Below are 16,170 nucleotides of genomic sequence, written 5' to 3' on the forward strand. Positions count from 1 at the left end.
CGACCTGTTTTCAAGTTAAAAAAAGCACTGTATGGGTCACTCAAGACTAAAATTCACCAATCAGCTTTTTTACCTTGTTTTTCCTGGTACCATGGTTTATCTTTATTTATCACGGTTTTGGATGCTACGTTCCAAACCAGTGCCTGTGAAGGTACCTTCCAACCTGTAGAAGAACAAATATATCTTGCCTTTGCAAGGTATTCTAGTCACTAATGCCAAATGCTACCTTTAGCATTGCAGAGTACTGTGGGATATATCTATGTTATCTAGTTCTCTGCATAAGAGCAGAGTGAACAGAAATGTGGGAAATACATTATTCTGTTAAAAACTGCCCAGGTGCTGGCTATAATACTCATTAGTTGTGGGGCATACCATATGTATTGGTTAACAGGAGCCTGACAATTTTTTTCTACTAAAACTCAGACAGACTGATGGGAAGCATTGATGAAGTTGATCAAAGGCTCTGTTGTCAAAGTCAGACTCGCTACTCAACAAGAAGCCTAAAAAAAAATCATTGAATTGTTCTCTTCAACTGAATTGAATCCAGTTCCCCCTCAGCCTACTTTCTCCTTTAATATTCATTCTCCTTCTCAAGAGACAGGCTAAAAAAATTGAAAATTAAAGAAAACTCAACCTTTGGACCAAAAAAAAACAAAAACAAAACAAAAAACACACAATCGTTTCACAGGCCTGCAAGAAGACTAAATGGCAGATGAGCACAGGCCCACATTTCATAATGCTATACTCAATAGAACCCATGCACTTTTACATGTGTCCAAGTTCTTTATGAAAAAAAAGTGCCCAATGCATGAATGCAGTTTAGGGCTGCACATGTGCAAATGTAGAGGACTATGCAAGCTTGTGCATGTACACACACACACACACACACCCCAGTAATTTGGATGTATATTTTTAAAAATTTGGGACATCCACTATTAGCTCAATAAGCTTTCAAATCATTTTGAGACAAATGAAAAAAAATTAAGCTATCATTAAAAATGAAAAGAAAAAAAAACATACTGCTAACTCTGAGGCTTTACTAAGTAAGACAGACACATATAGATCTGTATCTAGAGTAAGTATGACAACTTCATTTTAAATTTAAAATGCTTAACAATTTAACAATTGACATACTATCAACCAACCCCAAGTGACAAAGAAGAGTAAACTGAGACATGGAGATTTGAGACCGGATTCTCCTCTTGTTTACATTGCAATTACTCTTGATTTTTACATCATATTAAAAAAATTAACATCAATGGAGCAATATAAGCTTGAGTGGGATTGTGACAGTTCTTGGGGCACCCAGGACTGAGAGTCAACCTGTTACCTCCTATCTCCAGTGAGAGGGAGTCTGTCTTGTAGTAGCTCTGTCAGCTCCCTGAGACCACCAGCCTGTCAGCACTCGCCTCTGGGCTATGCCAGCCAAGTCTCTGCCTGGCAGGTTCACCCCAATCCCTGAATCCCTTTAAATTTTTTCTGTGATATATAGATCCTGGCAGTAGCTACTCACAGAAATTCCAGGCCCACTGGACCCAAATTTACAGTGCACCTCAGTTTACTGCTGTTACCTTAAACTCCCATTCCTGTAAGCCACACGGCATGTGGAATGCTTATAGTAAAACAAAGTAAGATTTTAAGAGTAAGAATAAAGATTTAACTAGGAGAGGTGGAAACAAGTGGTTAAAATACAAAACAAAAATCAAACATGATTTAGGTTCCCACCCTCCCAGCCAGCTCAGTCTATCACAGAGCTAGTCGATTTCTCAATAACCAGGATCTAAAACATTCATGAAAGCAGCCTTGCTCCCTAAGCGATTTCTTGAGTGCATGGATGCAGGGTGTCCTTCCTCACACGAATACTGAAAATAGTCTCATTTCTGTTCATAGATAGGGTGAACCCGCTGTCTTCTAAATATTTTTTTTTAAAACCTTTAAATTGTTTCAACTGTTTTGCATTGCCTCTGATAGCTTCCCATTGAAAATCTTAGTAGCGGACAAGGCTCAACAGTTGAGCCTTCCATTGCATCACTGGTCAGACAGGGCAAATTGGGCCATTACCAAGACATCCTGGCAACTAATCTTTACTTTTTAATCCAAGTCCATAAAGCATACTTTCAATATAAATACATTATTCATTAATTAACTATCCATTACACACACACACCTCGTAAGGATCAGGAATCTTGACAAGTAATAAGCTTTCTGTAGATACCTCACATTACTATAGATACGTATCCTGCAAGACATTTGTTTGGTGTCATGAATTTGTCAGGTCTGAGGTAAGAGTTGTTTGTGAAGAACAGATGACCCTTTGCCAAGGGATGTCTGTGTCACGTTTGTGAAAGAAGAATCTGGCCCATCGAATAACTTTTCCCTTGATCGCAGAGTCAGTGACAGACTGGAGGAGGAGCTTAGGGGTAGTGGCAGGGTGGCTAACAGAAATGAGGATACAGAAGTAGGAATTATCACATCCATGATGGACGTCAAACTTAAACAGTTTAGTGGGACTAAATTGGGGACCCCAGATAATCTCCATCCAAGAATATTAAAGGAACAAGCACATAAAATTGCAAGCCCAATAGCAAGGATTTTTAATGAATCTGTAAACTCAAGATCATACCCTATGACTGGAGAATTGCTAATATAATAGCAATTTTTAAAGAAATGGGGGGGGGGGAGTGAAGTGATCTGGAAGACTACAGGCCTGTTAGTTTGGCCTTAATTGCATGCAAGGTCTTGGAACAAATTTTGAAATAAAGTAGTTAAAGACACAGGAGGTAAACAGTAATTAGGAGTAAAATACAACATGGTTTTACAAAAGGTAGATCATGCCAAACCAACCTGATCTCTTTCTTTGAGAAGATAATGGTCATTTTAAACAAAGGAAATACTGAAATCCAGGTAGATTATTCTACTGCAAGGTATTTGATACAGTTCCATATGGGAAATTATGGAAATTGGAGAAGATGGCGATTAATATAAATATTGAAAGATGGAAAAGGAACTGGATAAAAGGGAGTCTACATCAGGTCACATTGACAGGTGAACTGTCAGGCTGAGGGGAGCTTACTAGTGGAGTTCCTCAAGGATCAGTCTTGGGACCAATCTTCTTTCACATTTTCATTAATGATCTTGGCACAAAAGGTGGGAGTGTGCTAATAAAGTTTGTCATCTGCAAAGTTCAGAAGTATTGCCGATACGGAAGAGGACCTAAATATCATACAAGAAGTTCTGGATGACCTTGAAAACTGGAATAGAAGAAATGGGATGAAATTTAATAGTGTAAAGTGCAAGGGCATGCACTTCGGGACTATCAGTTGGAAGTGACAGAGAAGGAGAAAGACCTGGGTGTATTGGTTGATCACACTATAAGCTGCCAATGTGATGCAGCAACGAAAAGTCTAATGGAGACCGAGTATGCACCAGGCAAGGTATTTCCAGTAGAGATAGAGAAGTGTTTTAGTCCGTATTAATGCCTATTTTACTAGGCATTTGAGAGACCTCATCTGGAATACTGTGTGCAATTCTGGTATCCCATGTTTAAGAAAGATTAATTCAATTTGGAACAGGTGCAGAGAAAGGCTACTAGGATGATCAGAGTAATGGAAAAACCTACCTTAAGAGAGGAGACTCAAAGAGCTTGGCTTTTTTAACGTAACCAAAAGAAGGCTGAGGGAAGAAATGATTGCTCTCTATAAAACACAGAGGGATAAATATCAGGGAGATGGGAGAAGTTATTTAAGTTAAGCACCAATGTGGACATAAGAACAAATGGATATAAACTGGCTATCAACAAGTTTAGGCTTGAAGACTAACAAATTTGAGCATAAGCTTTCATGAGCTACAGCTCACTTTATCAGATGCAAGTGAGCTGTAGCTCAATTTATTTGAGCATAAGCTTCTGTAATTAGTTTCTAAGGTGCCACAAGTACTCCTTTTCTTTTTGCGAATACAGACTAACATGGCTGCTACTCTGAAACCAAGTTTAGGCTTGAAATTAGATGAAAGTTTCTAACTACCAGAGGAATGAAGTTCTGGAACAACCTTCCAAGGGAGCAGTGGGGGGTGGGGGTGAAGAAGCGACTTCAAGACTGAGCTTGATAAGTTTATGGAGGGGATGGTATGATGAGACTGTCTACAATGGCATGTAGCTGATCTGTGACTGCTAGCATCGAATATCACCTATGGCTGTGATGGGACACTAGATGGGGAGGGCTCTGACTACAGAGAATTCTTTCCAGGTGTCTGGCTGGTGGATCTCACTCACATTTTCAGGGTACAACTGATCACCATATTTGGAGTAGAGAAGGAATTTTTCCACAGGTCAGATAGGCAGAGAGCCTGTTTTTGTTTTGTTTGGGTTTTTTTTGCCTTCCTCTACATCATGGGGGCATCAGTCACTTCCAGGTTTACACTAGAGTAAAAGATGGATTCTCCGCAACTTAAAGGTCTTTAAAAATCAAGATTTGAGGACTTCAGTAACTCAGCCAAAAATTTAGGGTCTATTACAGGAAAGTGCAAGCAAGGTTAACATAAGAACGGCCACAGCGGGTCAGACCAAAGGTCCATCTAGCCCAGTATCCTGACTTCTGACAGTGACCAATGCCAGGTGCTTCAGAGGGAATGAACAGAACAGGTAATCATCAAGTGATCCCTCCCCTGGTGCCCATTCCCAGCTTCTAGCAAACAGACACTATCCCTGCCCATCTTGGCTAATAAATTCATGGATGACAGATCCATCTGTGAATATCTATTTCTTTTCTGAACGCTGTTATAGTCTTGGCCTTCACAAAATCCTCTGGCAAAGAGTTCCACAGGTTGACTGTGCATTGTGTGAGGGAAAAAAACCCACTTCCTTTTGTTTTAAACCTGCTGCCTATTAGTTTCATTTGGTGACCCCTAGTTCTTGTGTTATGAGAAGTAAATAACACTTCCTTATTTACTGTCTCCACACCAGTCATGACTTTATAGACCTCTATCATATCCCCCCTTAGTCATTTCTTTTCCAAGCTGAAAAGTCCCAGTATTAATTTCTCCTCATATGGCAGCCGTTCCATACCCCTAATTATTTCTGTTGTCCTTTTGTGAACCTTTTCCAATTCCAATGTATCTTTTTTGAAATGGAGCAACCACATCTGCACAGAGTATTCAAGATGTGGGCATACCATGGACTTATATAGAGGCAATGATATTTTCTGTCTTCCTATCTATCCCTTTAATGATTCCCAACATTCTGTTCGCTTTTTTCACTGCTGCGGCACATTGTGGAAAGTTCAGTGAAAACGTACTCAATGACTCCAAGATCTCTTTCTTGAGCAGTAACAGCTAATTTAGACCCCATAATTTTATATGTATTCTTGGGATTATGTTTTTCAATGTGCATTACTTCACATCAATCAACACTGAATTTCATCTGTCATTTTGTTGCCTGCCACCCAGTTTTCTGAGATCCCTTTGTAACTCTTCTCAGTTTGCTTTGGACTTAACTATGTTGGGTAGTTTTGATTCCTCTGCAAATTTTGCCACCTTATTGTTTATCCCTTTTTCCCCCGATCATTTATGAGTCTGCAGCCTGCAACTTGCAGGAGGTCAGACTAGATAATCATGATGGTCCCTTCTGGCCTTAAAGTCTATGAGAGCTCAGATCCTTCCTGTTTCTCTGAAGTCACCTTGACATTAGATTTTCTGCAACTTATGGAGTATTCACTACTAATTCAGCAAGGCTAGCATAACATTACTTCTTGGCCAACACACAGAACGCAAGTATTTAATGAATGTGTGGGGTGGAATATTAGAATTCTTGCCAACAAATGGGTGGTGGTGGTGGTATGCCAGCTTCATTAGAAATGCAGTTGCATGAAATAGCTACATCAATCTCAGAAAAAGAGATAGGGAAAGCAATTTTGTGCACACACAAATTAACATTAAAAAACTTTTCAACCTTTATATCTTCTAAATAGCAGGCTCGTTCTCCACAACCAACCTCATTTTTGCTTCTGCGGCTTGAAGTGGCGTTTGAGGTAAGGCTCTGCAGTAAATCTTGGACTGATTCAGGGATGAACAAAATGTGACATTTACAACTGTCACAATTTAATTCTGCTCAGGAGGGACATTTCATTGTTCTGGTCCAGCATAGATTCAAGAAGATGATTCAGCATATTGTTCAAGGCTGTGTGTATTGGAATTGCCAGATCTGTCTGATGAGGCATGACCTTCCCTTTTTTGGAGTTTCAACTTGTTTGTCGTCAGAAACAGTAATAAGCACTAGTGTCTCCCTCTGCAAAAGCTAGGGCAATGAAATTCCATATATAGGGCATATGTTATACCATAAATCTTGGTCCATCTAATATTTTCCACTTGTCATTATACAGCACACTACTGCCACTCCATTTCATAAGAGAAATGGGAATAGAACATAGTATAAATACCCTTAACTCTATGGTAACAGGGGCTACATAAGTGCTTCACAATTTGTACATTTTTAGCCTCGATACGCCTGTGAATAGAGATGTGCTATTATCCCAGTTTTATAGATGGGGAAGGGAGACAAAGAAGACTGACATAGCAGAAAGTTGAACTGAAGTCTCTCAAGTTCAAAGTAATACCCTAACCACTGGATCACCTTTCTTTGCTGTAGATTCTCTTGCTCGGAAAGTGACATCCCTTACCACTTGAACTAAAGATGGAGCTTCTATTATCTATTAGTAGCATAGGGTCTATGACATGCAGTTGAGTAGTTAAGACTCCCATGCAGCAGAAAGCAATGGTACACATTAGCCAATTCTGTGTGTAATATATTGCAAGTTGGCAAAAGTTAATATAGGAAAACTAGAGACAACATCCTGGTGGAGACTTTCTAAGTGTTCCTCAAAAAAGTGACACTCATTTCAGTTCAGTGTTACTTTTATGTGGCCTATAGATGAGGTGACACCAAATTTATCAAAAAAAAAAGTTACTTGCACTAAAGTAAGGAACCCCACAGTATTGTGTCCCTTGTTATGGGTCATTATACTTTGTGCCACACACCAGGTCCTTGGTTGTGCAAGGTATATGGAAGAGTATGTACAAGGTCAATGCCAAGGTATCACTGGCTCATTCTCTAGACAATGAAAGCTATGGCACACAGGAAGGTTGAATGAGCACTGCCATTTTGTATAGGATTCACATTCGGTATCATACCTGGAGGTCTTTATTTGGGCTCTATCTGAATAGAATGGGCTTAGTTTATACAAAAGTCAATGGAGTTAAACTAGTAATGAGTTTGGCCCACCCAACACCATGGTAAAGATGAAAACCTCAGTTCCCTAAAGGATTTAAGTGATCATCATAAAGCACTGTGTGCCACATCCAACATTATATAACAATTAAATCTCTCTTCAGCTCTGTAAGTTGTCTGTGGTTGACTGGGATTCCCATGAGGTCCCTACAACTCAAGGCAGACTCTGGTTAGTAATGAAGCAAACTGTAGTCTCCAGCCCTGAAAAAGATTCTTTCCCCAGTTACACTGTAGGCCAAAAGCCTAGTGAGAAGAAATTGTCTCAAGTAAAATTATACTCCATTTCGCTAGCTTTGAATTAGTAAGAAGAAATTGTTCTGAGTTTTATTTTTTGCTGATTGTGTTAACATTTTTTCTTAGAAGATAGAAGTTTTATAGCTGTAATTGCCTTATTCACTGTTTGGTGTGAGTGAAGAATGTATGGTAATTAAATGAGAAAGGACAACTGGGCCAGATGGTCAAGAAGGGAGTGGAGGAGTCAAGAGGCACCAACTTTATTATCAATCACCTGGGATGGTAGATTGACAACCCTAAAGCAAAGGCATACACCCCAAGGACGAGATAAGGAGTTGAGCCAAAGGGCAGATAAACAGCTGGGAATCCTCCCGGTAACAACTCAAAATAATGCTAAATTCAGAGCAACCTTGAATACATCATGATTGACAGTGACACAGCAAGGTCCATAGACTTATATGGGAACCTATCAATATAAAGGAAGGGTGTATTGCCATGGGACTTTGGACTCATTCTGCATCAACATCAGAGCTTTGAACCCATTAGACAGAGGCCCAGCTTCCCTCCCTCCTGTGCAGTTTCAGCTGGCCACTGGAACTGACCGAGTTACCAGTTCTTAGTGTTGCTATAAAATCCAGCTGCAGAACCTTGGGGTTGTGGGGCGGGGGGAGAGAAAAGGGAGGAGAGAATGGAAGCATATGCTGATTTTAATGCTTAAAATTGTACTCAATAAATGCAGCATATTGCCTTATTCCCTTTTTAAAAAGATTATGTGTGCTTCTTATAAGCAAAAGAACATGTCAGTATCAATATTAACAGATTCCTGTTCAGGAAGTGTGATGCTGTATGACTGAATATGAGCATGTTTATCATTGTTGCTACCACTATTATACAATTGAGACAAATCTTGTCCAGAGTAAGTCATGTGTGAGGTATTGACAGAAAAGTTATGGTTTGCCAAGCATAATTATCTTGTTTATAGGCATGTATCATCTTTGTATCTGAGGTTATGAATATTGGCTATGTACTGGCAAATTTACAGATTCGGTATACCTGGCTAACACCCCCCAGATAAAATTTACATCCAGGCCAGACAGCTATGTATTGTTGGCCCAATCATCAAGGAGACTTAGCTCCCACAATGGGCCCTAGAAGAAACCCATTCCTCCCAGATAGCTCTTCCTGGGGATGCCTTATACTCCAAGGTGCCAGTGATCATGCTGTGGTTCAGTAAACCATGTAAGGACATCGGATATGCTCATGTGACTCCATCTTGGGCCAGTAATTTTCCATGCACCTGGGCTGTGAGCTGTGTGAGAGACAGTTAAATTCCATGCATATGACAGGATATAAAAAGGCACCCGAGACATCTGCATTTCGTCTTCATTTCTCTGAACTAGATTTCTAACAAGGAAGCACTAAAACAAGGACTGATGATTCTCCCTTCCCCCCCCCCCCCCACACACACACACCCACCCAACCCTGTTTGGAGAATGCCAGCTAGAGACTTTTGCAAGGTAGCAGTTTATTCCATCACTGCTATGATCCTGATCTATGAACACTAAAAAAAAATCACTCCTATGTATATAAACTATTAACCATTTGTAACTCTTCTTACTAAACCTTTATGCAGGATTGGCATCAGTGTGATTATGGGTAAAATCTGAGATATACACTGACCTGGCTAAGTGGCTAAACCCTTGGGATTAGAAGGGCCGTATATTTGCTTAAATTGGTTTTCAAGTAACCACTCATCATAAAGTCTAGTGTCTGAGTGGTGCACCAAGGGCTGGATTGCCTAAGGAGACTGTAGTTTTGGCTTCTTGTTAACCAGTGTGGTGATAGAACAACCACCAGTTTGGGATGAGTCTGCCCCATTTCTCAGCAGCCTGAATTTGGTATTCTCAGCTGTGACTCAGAGGCATGGTGACAGGAGGAGTGAGTATCTTCATTACAAAATTAGTGTGGACACATTGGCATGAGATGGTGCAACTCCACTAAAGGAAATGGAATTACACCAACATACATGAGGACTGATTTTAACCCATTAATTTTGTAAGTGCTTTACAAATCCTGTAAATAAGTTCCATACTGCTCTTTTTTCCCCAAAAAGGATGTAGTTATTAGAGTGCTGTCCCTGCATTTTACTGGGTATGCATTGTTGGAGCACCATGCCTTCATGAGTTCCCCTCATTGTGCTTAAAAGCCACAATTTTACCCTTCTTATCTTAAAGTTAATAGACACTGGGCCAGAACTTTAATTGATATAAAATCAGCATCGTTTCAGGATGTGCCCATCTTGCTGGTATTCCTACCCATGAAAATTGACTCCAGTGAAGTTATGCCAATCTACATCAGTTAGGGATTCAGACCAGTATGTCCACATGTATCACATACAACTGTATTTTTGCATGTTTTGTCATTTCAAATGCCCCTTTGTTTCTTGCCTTTTGTTTGTTTTCTAAAACTTTAGGGACCTTGTCACGGGGCAATGACTCACCGGTGCAGAGTCTGCTGTCAGTCATCCTGGGAATTAGCTCTTCCGGCCAGGAACTCCCTCTGCAGGACGGTGTCTTGCCTGCCGCTGCCCCCGCCCCATCCCCCTCCTGGACCCTGATGCCCTTCTATATTATGGTTCTGCCCCCGGCAGTACCCCCTCAGTCTGGGTCTCCCTTCCCAGGAGAGCCCCCAACCCCCATCCCTCCCTTGCCTCAGTGGCTACTGCCAGTCATAGTCTAGCCCCTGCTCCCTGGGGCAGACCGCAATCTATGAATCACTCATCAGCAAGGGGCGGAGGATTGAACCAGCTGCCTCTCCCTATCTCTGGGCTGTCCCTCTGCAGGCTAGTACCTTTTTAATAGGCCTTTAACTAGGCCTGCAGCCTGGGGTTTTGCTAGGCTGGAGATCCCCAGCTCCCAACACTATTCCACCCTAGTAGGTACCCTTCTCAGCTCCATAGCAGCCAGGTCCTTCTCTCTCAAGAAGCTAGAGAGATTGCCTTTCCTTCTGGCCCACCGACCTCTTATAAGAGCCAGCTAGGCCCTGATTGGGAAAGCAGCCACAGCTGTAGCCAGTGCAATCAGCCCAGCTTTTCCCCTGCCACAGCCCTCTCCCAGGGCTGTTTTAAACCCTTCAGGACCGGAACAGGGTAACCATCCCGCTACAAACAAAAAATGTCTTCACCGGTTGAAGGTTATGCTAAAAATAAGGTATTTTTAGCTCGAGATAGACTTACATAAGACAGAACATCTTTTAAATGACCATGCTATGGTATTACGTTTGCTAGAAACACCCCTTTTCATTCATCACGCTTCCAGTAATAGATGTACAGATTCTAAAGCCATAAGCAACCACCGCAATCAGGAAAGTTCTCTGGCCTCTTATGGATGTCAGACTCTAGGAATTAATTCCTGTTTGAATTGGAGCATATCTTTTAGAAAGACATCCAATCTTGATTTTAAAATGGTCAGTGATGGAGAATCTACCACAACCCTTGGTAAATTATTTTAATGGTTAATTATCCTCAGTGTTCATTTGCGACACAATTTTAACAATGTGTGTCTTCCTTCTACAATGCAGTGAGATACCTAGGATACACTCTGGACCAATGAACAGCTGTATCCCTCAGTTCTATAATGTGAGGTGCTTTTACACTGCTTTGTTGTGAGAGCAACCACTCCTGGTCTGCTAATACGGACCTCCAGCATGTCAGTTACTGTTATGAGTAACATAGCCAGCCATTCTTGAATTACGCAGCAGAGCAACACCAGTCCCAGACTTTCACCAGAAATGTAAGTCTTGTACTGCCCAGTTTTCTTCTGGACAGGAAAAGGCAGATCTGTGTGATTGGGGACTCGTTACAGGCCTGTCTATTCTTCTCAGTAGTAAGAGCTGATTCAGAGAACAGAAGGGTGTGCTGTCTGCCGGGTACTAAGATACGGGATGTGGACCTGAGGCTGAAGAGGATCCTAACAGGAGTAGGAAAGAATCCATTGATTATCCTTCACGTGGGAACAAAGGATATGACTAGATTCTCGCTGCAACATATCAAGGGAGACTATGCCAGGCTGGGGAAGACGCTTAAGGAAATAGAGGCTCAGGTGATCTTCAGTGGGATTCTGCCTGTTCCTAGAGAAGGGCAACAAAAAGGTATGACAAGATTATGAGGCTCAAAGGATGGCTCAGGCAGTGGTGCTATAAGGAGGGCTTTGGGATGTATGGCCACTGGGAAGCATTCATGGACAGAGGACTGTTCTCTCGGAATGGACTTCACCTGAGTAAGGAGGGAAATAGACTTCTAGGATGGAGGATGGCACAACTGATCAAGAGAGCTTTAAACTAGGAATTCAGGAAAGATGGTTGGGAGATGTCCAGGTAATCGCCACACCAGATTTTCTCTTTGAGAGGGAAGAGAACGAAGTAAGAAAGGATACAGCCGTGGGTAGGAGAATGGACATAAGGTGAAAGGGCAGTGTACATACCAATCTAATAGGTAATATTGGTGGTAGAATGTCTGTGCCCAACTGGGAAAAGAATGAGAGTGAAGCCAAACAGCAAAAATTAAGATGTTGGTACACTTATGCGAGGAGCCGAGGTAACAAAATGGAGGAACTAGAGCTACTGGTGCAGGAAGTGAAACCAGATATTATAGGGATAACAGAAACATGGTGGAATAGTAGTCATGACTGGAGTACAGGTATTGAAGGGTATGTGCAGTTTAGGAAGGAGACAGAAATAAAGGCAAAGGTGGTGGAGTAGCATTGTACATCAATGATGAGGTAGACTGTAAAGAAATAAGTGATGGAATGAATAAGAGTCTGTCTGGGCAAAAATCACATTGGGGAAGAAAGCTACTAGAGCCTCCCCTGGGATAGTGCTTGGGGTGTGCTATAGACCGCCGGGATCCGACTTGGATATGGAAAGAGACCTCTTTACTGTTTTTCAAGTAAATACCAGTGGGAATTGTATGATATAGGAGACTTTACCTTCCCAGATATAGACTGGAGGACAAGTGCTAGTAATAATAGGGCTCAGATTTTCCTGGATACAATAGCTGATGCATTCCTTCACCAAAGTAGTTGCTGAATCGACTAGAGGGGATGCCATTTTAGACTTGGTTTTGGTGAGCAGTGAGGACCTCTACAACCATTTCTTCTATGAGGACAACCTTGATTTGAGTGATCATGAGCTAATTCAGTTCAAACTAAATGGAAGGATAAACAAAAATACATCTGTGACTAGGGTTTTTTATTTCAAAAAGGACTAACTTTAAAAAATTAAGGAAATTAGTTAGGGAAGTGGATTGGACTGAAGAATTTATGGATCTAAAAGCAGGAGGAGGCCTGGAATTACTTCAAGTCAAAGTTGCAGTAACTATCAGAAGCCTGCATCCCAAGAAAGGGGAAAAAAATCATAGACAGGAGTTTTAGACCAAGCTGGATGAGCAAGCATCTCAGAGGGGTGATTAAAAAAAAAGCAGAAAGCCTACAAGGAGTGGAAGATGGGAGGGATTAGCAAGGAAAGCTACCTTACTGAGGTCAGAACATGTAGGGATAAAGTGAGAAAGGCCAAAAGCCATGTAGAGTTGAACCTTGCAAAGAGAATTAAAAAGCAATAAGAAAAAGGTTCTATAGCCATATAAGTAAGAAGAAAACAAAGAAAGAAGTGGGACCCGCTTAACACTGAGGATGGAGTGAAGGTTAAGGATAATCTAGGCATGGTCCAATTTCTAAATAAATACTTTGCCTCAGTCTTTAATGAGGAGCTTAGGGATAATGATAGGATGACAAATGGGAATGCGGATATGGAGGTAGATATTACCACATCCGAGGTAGAAGCCAAACTCGAACAACTTAATGGGACTACATCGGGGGGCCTGGATAATCTTCATCCAAGATTATTAAAGGAACTGGCACATGAAATTGCAAGCCCATTAGAAGAATTAATGAATCTGTAAACTCAGGGGTTTTACTGTATGACTGGAGAATTCCTAACATAGTTCCTATTTTTAAGAAAGGTAAAAAAAGCAACCCCGGGTAACTACAGGTCTGTTAGTTTGACACCTGGAGTATGCGAGGTCTTGGAAAAAAACCTGAAGGAGAAAGGAGTTAAGGACATTGAAGTCGATGGTAAATGGGACAAAATACAACATGGCTTTACAAAAGGTAGATTGTGCCAAACCAACCTGATCTCCTTCTTTGAGATTGTAACAGATTTTTTTCTTTAGACAAAGGGAATGCAGTGGATCTAATTTACCTCGATTTCAGTAAGGCGTTTGATACGGTTCCACATGGAGAATTATTAGCTAAATTGGAAAAGATGGGGATCAATATGAAAATTGAAAGGTGGATAAGGAACTGGTTAAAGGGAGACTAAAGGGGTCACACTGACAGGTGAACTGTCATGCTGGAAGGAGGTTACGAGTGGAGTTCCTCAGGGATCAGTTTTGGAACCAATCTTTTTATTACTGACCTTTGCACAAAAAGTGGGAATGTGCTAATAAAGTTTCCAGATGACACAAAGCTGGGAGATATTGCTAATACAGAGAAGGACCGAGATATCATACAGGAAGATCTGGATGACCTTGTAAACTGGAGTAATAGTAATAGGATAAAATTTAATAGTGAAAAGTGCAAGGTCATGCTTTTAGGAATTAACAACAAGAATTTCTGTTATAAACTGGGAATGCATCACTTGGAAGTAGCAGCGGAAGAGAAGGACCTCGGAGTATTGGTTGATCACAGGATGACTCTGAGCCGCCAATGTGATATCGCCTGAAAAAAGCTAATGCAGTCTTGGGATGCATCAAGCGAGGTATTTCCAGTGGAGATAAGGAGGTTTTAGTACCATTATACAAGGCACTGGTGAGACCTCATCTGGAATATTGTGTGCAGTTCTGGTCTCCCATGTTTAGGAAGGATGAATTCAAACTGGAACACAGCTACAGAGAAGGGCTACTAGGATGATCCAAGGAATGGAAAACCTGTCTTATGAAAGGAGACTCAGAGAGCTTGGCTTGTTTAGCCTAAGCTAAAGAAGGCTGAGAAGAGATACGATTGTGATCTATAAATATATCAGAGGGATAAATACCAGAGGGAGAGGAATTATTTAAGCCAGTACCAAAGTGGACATAAGGACAAATGGATATAAACTGTCCATCAGGAAATTTAGACTTGAAATTAGACAAAGGTTTCTAACCATCAGAGGAGTGAAGTTCTGGAACAGCCTTCCAAGGGAAGCAGTGGGGGCAAAAGACATATCTGGCTTCAAGATTAAGCTTGATAAGTTTATGGAGGAGATGATATGATGGGAAAGCCTAATTTTGGCAATGAATTGATCTTCGACTATTAGCGGTAGATATGCCCAATGGCCTGTGATGGGATGTTCGATGGGGTGAGATCTGAGTTACTACAGAGAATGCTTTCCTGGGTGTCTGGCTGGTGAGTCTTGCCCACATGCTCAGGGTTTAGCCAATTGCCATATTTGGGGTCAGGAAGGAATTTCCCCTAGGGCAGATTGGTAGAGGCCCTGGGGGTTTTTCGCCTTCCTCTGCAGTGTGGGACATGGGTCACTTGGAGTATTCTCTGCACCTTGAAGTCTTTAAACCACGATTTGAGGAGTTCAATAACTCAGACATAAGTTAGGGGTTTGTTACAGGAGTCGATGGGTGAGATTCCGTGGCCTGCATTGTGCAGGAGGTCAGAGTAGACAATCATAATGGTCCCTTCTGACCTTAAAGTCTATGTTTCTATGAGAAACTCATATCAAGTCCATCGTTTTATTCATAGAAAATTATATGCACAAATCCTGTTCTCAGCTTGAGTTTCCCAAACACTTAAATTCAACCACCACAATGGTTTAGATAAAAAACAATAAAAACAAGTTTATTACCTTCAAAAGAATAGATTTTAAAGTGAATCCAAGTAATGAGGCAATAGTCAGAATTTGTTACAAGAAAAATAAAAGTAAAAACACAATTAATGCCTAACTTAGCCCAGAGTGAATTCAAAACAAAGGCATCTCTGACCACTTGCTAGAGAAAGAAGTGTGTGTTCAGTGTAATATGCATGTATGGTTTGCGAGTCTACATGGACATCAGTGAAAGTGTCTGGTGTGACTGTAAAGCACATATCCTGAAAATAGGCAGAAAACATTCAGAACTCACATGTTCTTTGTAATGATCACCAGTTAAACTTCAATATTATCCAGTGAATAATTTATTCATTCAGTTTTTCTTCCTCTCATTACTCACCCTGCTCTACCACCAAACACAGAAAAATCCTTTTCTCCAAAAGGAGATTGTAAAGCCAGGCTCTACATAAAAAGTATTTATAGCTTTGTTATTGGAGTTTGTTTTACCTCTGGCCATACTAAAGTTTCTGTTCAGCAGCATATCCAGTAGAACGTCAGAATTAGGAACACCAGAGTCAAACTGACAAGTCAGCCACACACTTCATTTGGAACTGGAAGTATACAATCAGGCAGCAGCAGCCAAAAAAACAAATTAAATAAAAATAAAAGCATTCCTGTGTTAAACGTAAGCTACTAAAAATAAGGGGAAATTGAAAAAAGATTTGACAAAGTAAGGAAACTGTTTTGAGCTTGTTTCATTTAAATTAAGATGGTTAAAAGCAGCATTTTTCTTCTGCATAGTAAAG

Source organism: Lepidochelys olivacea (genome assembly GCF_965140295.1).
Source record: "Lepidochelys olivacea isolate rLepOli2 genome assembly, chromosome: 2".
NCBI lineage: Eukaryota > Metazoa > Chordata > Testudines > Cheloniidae > Lepidochelys > Lepidochelys olivacea.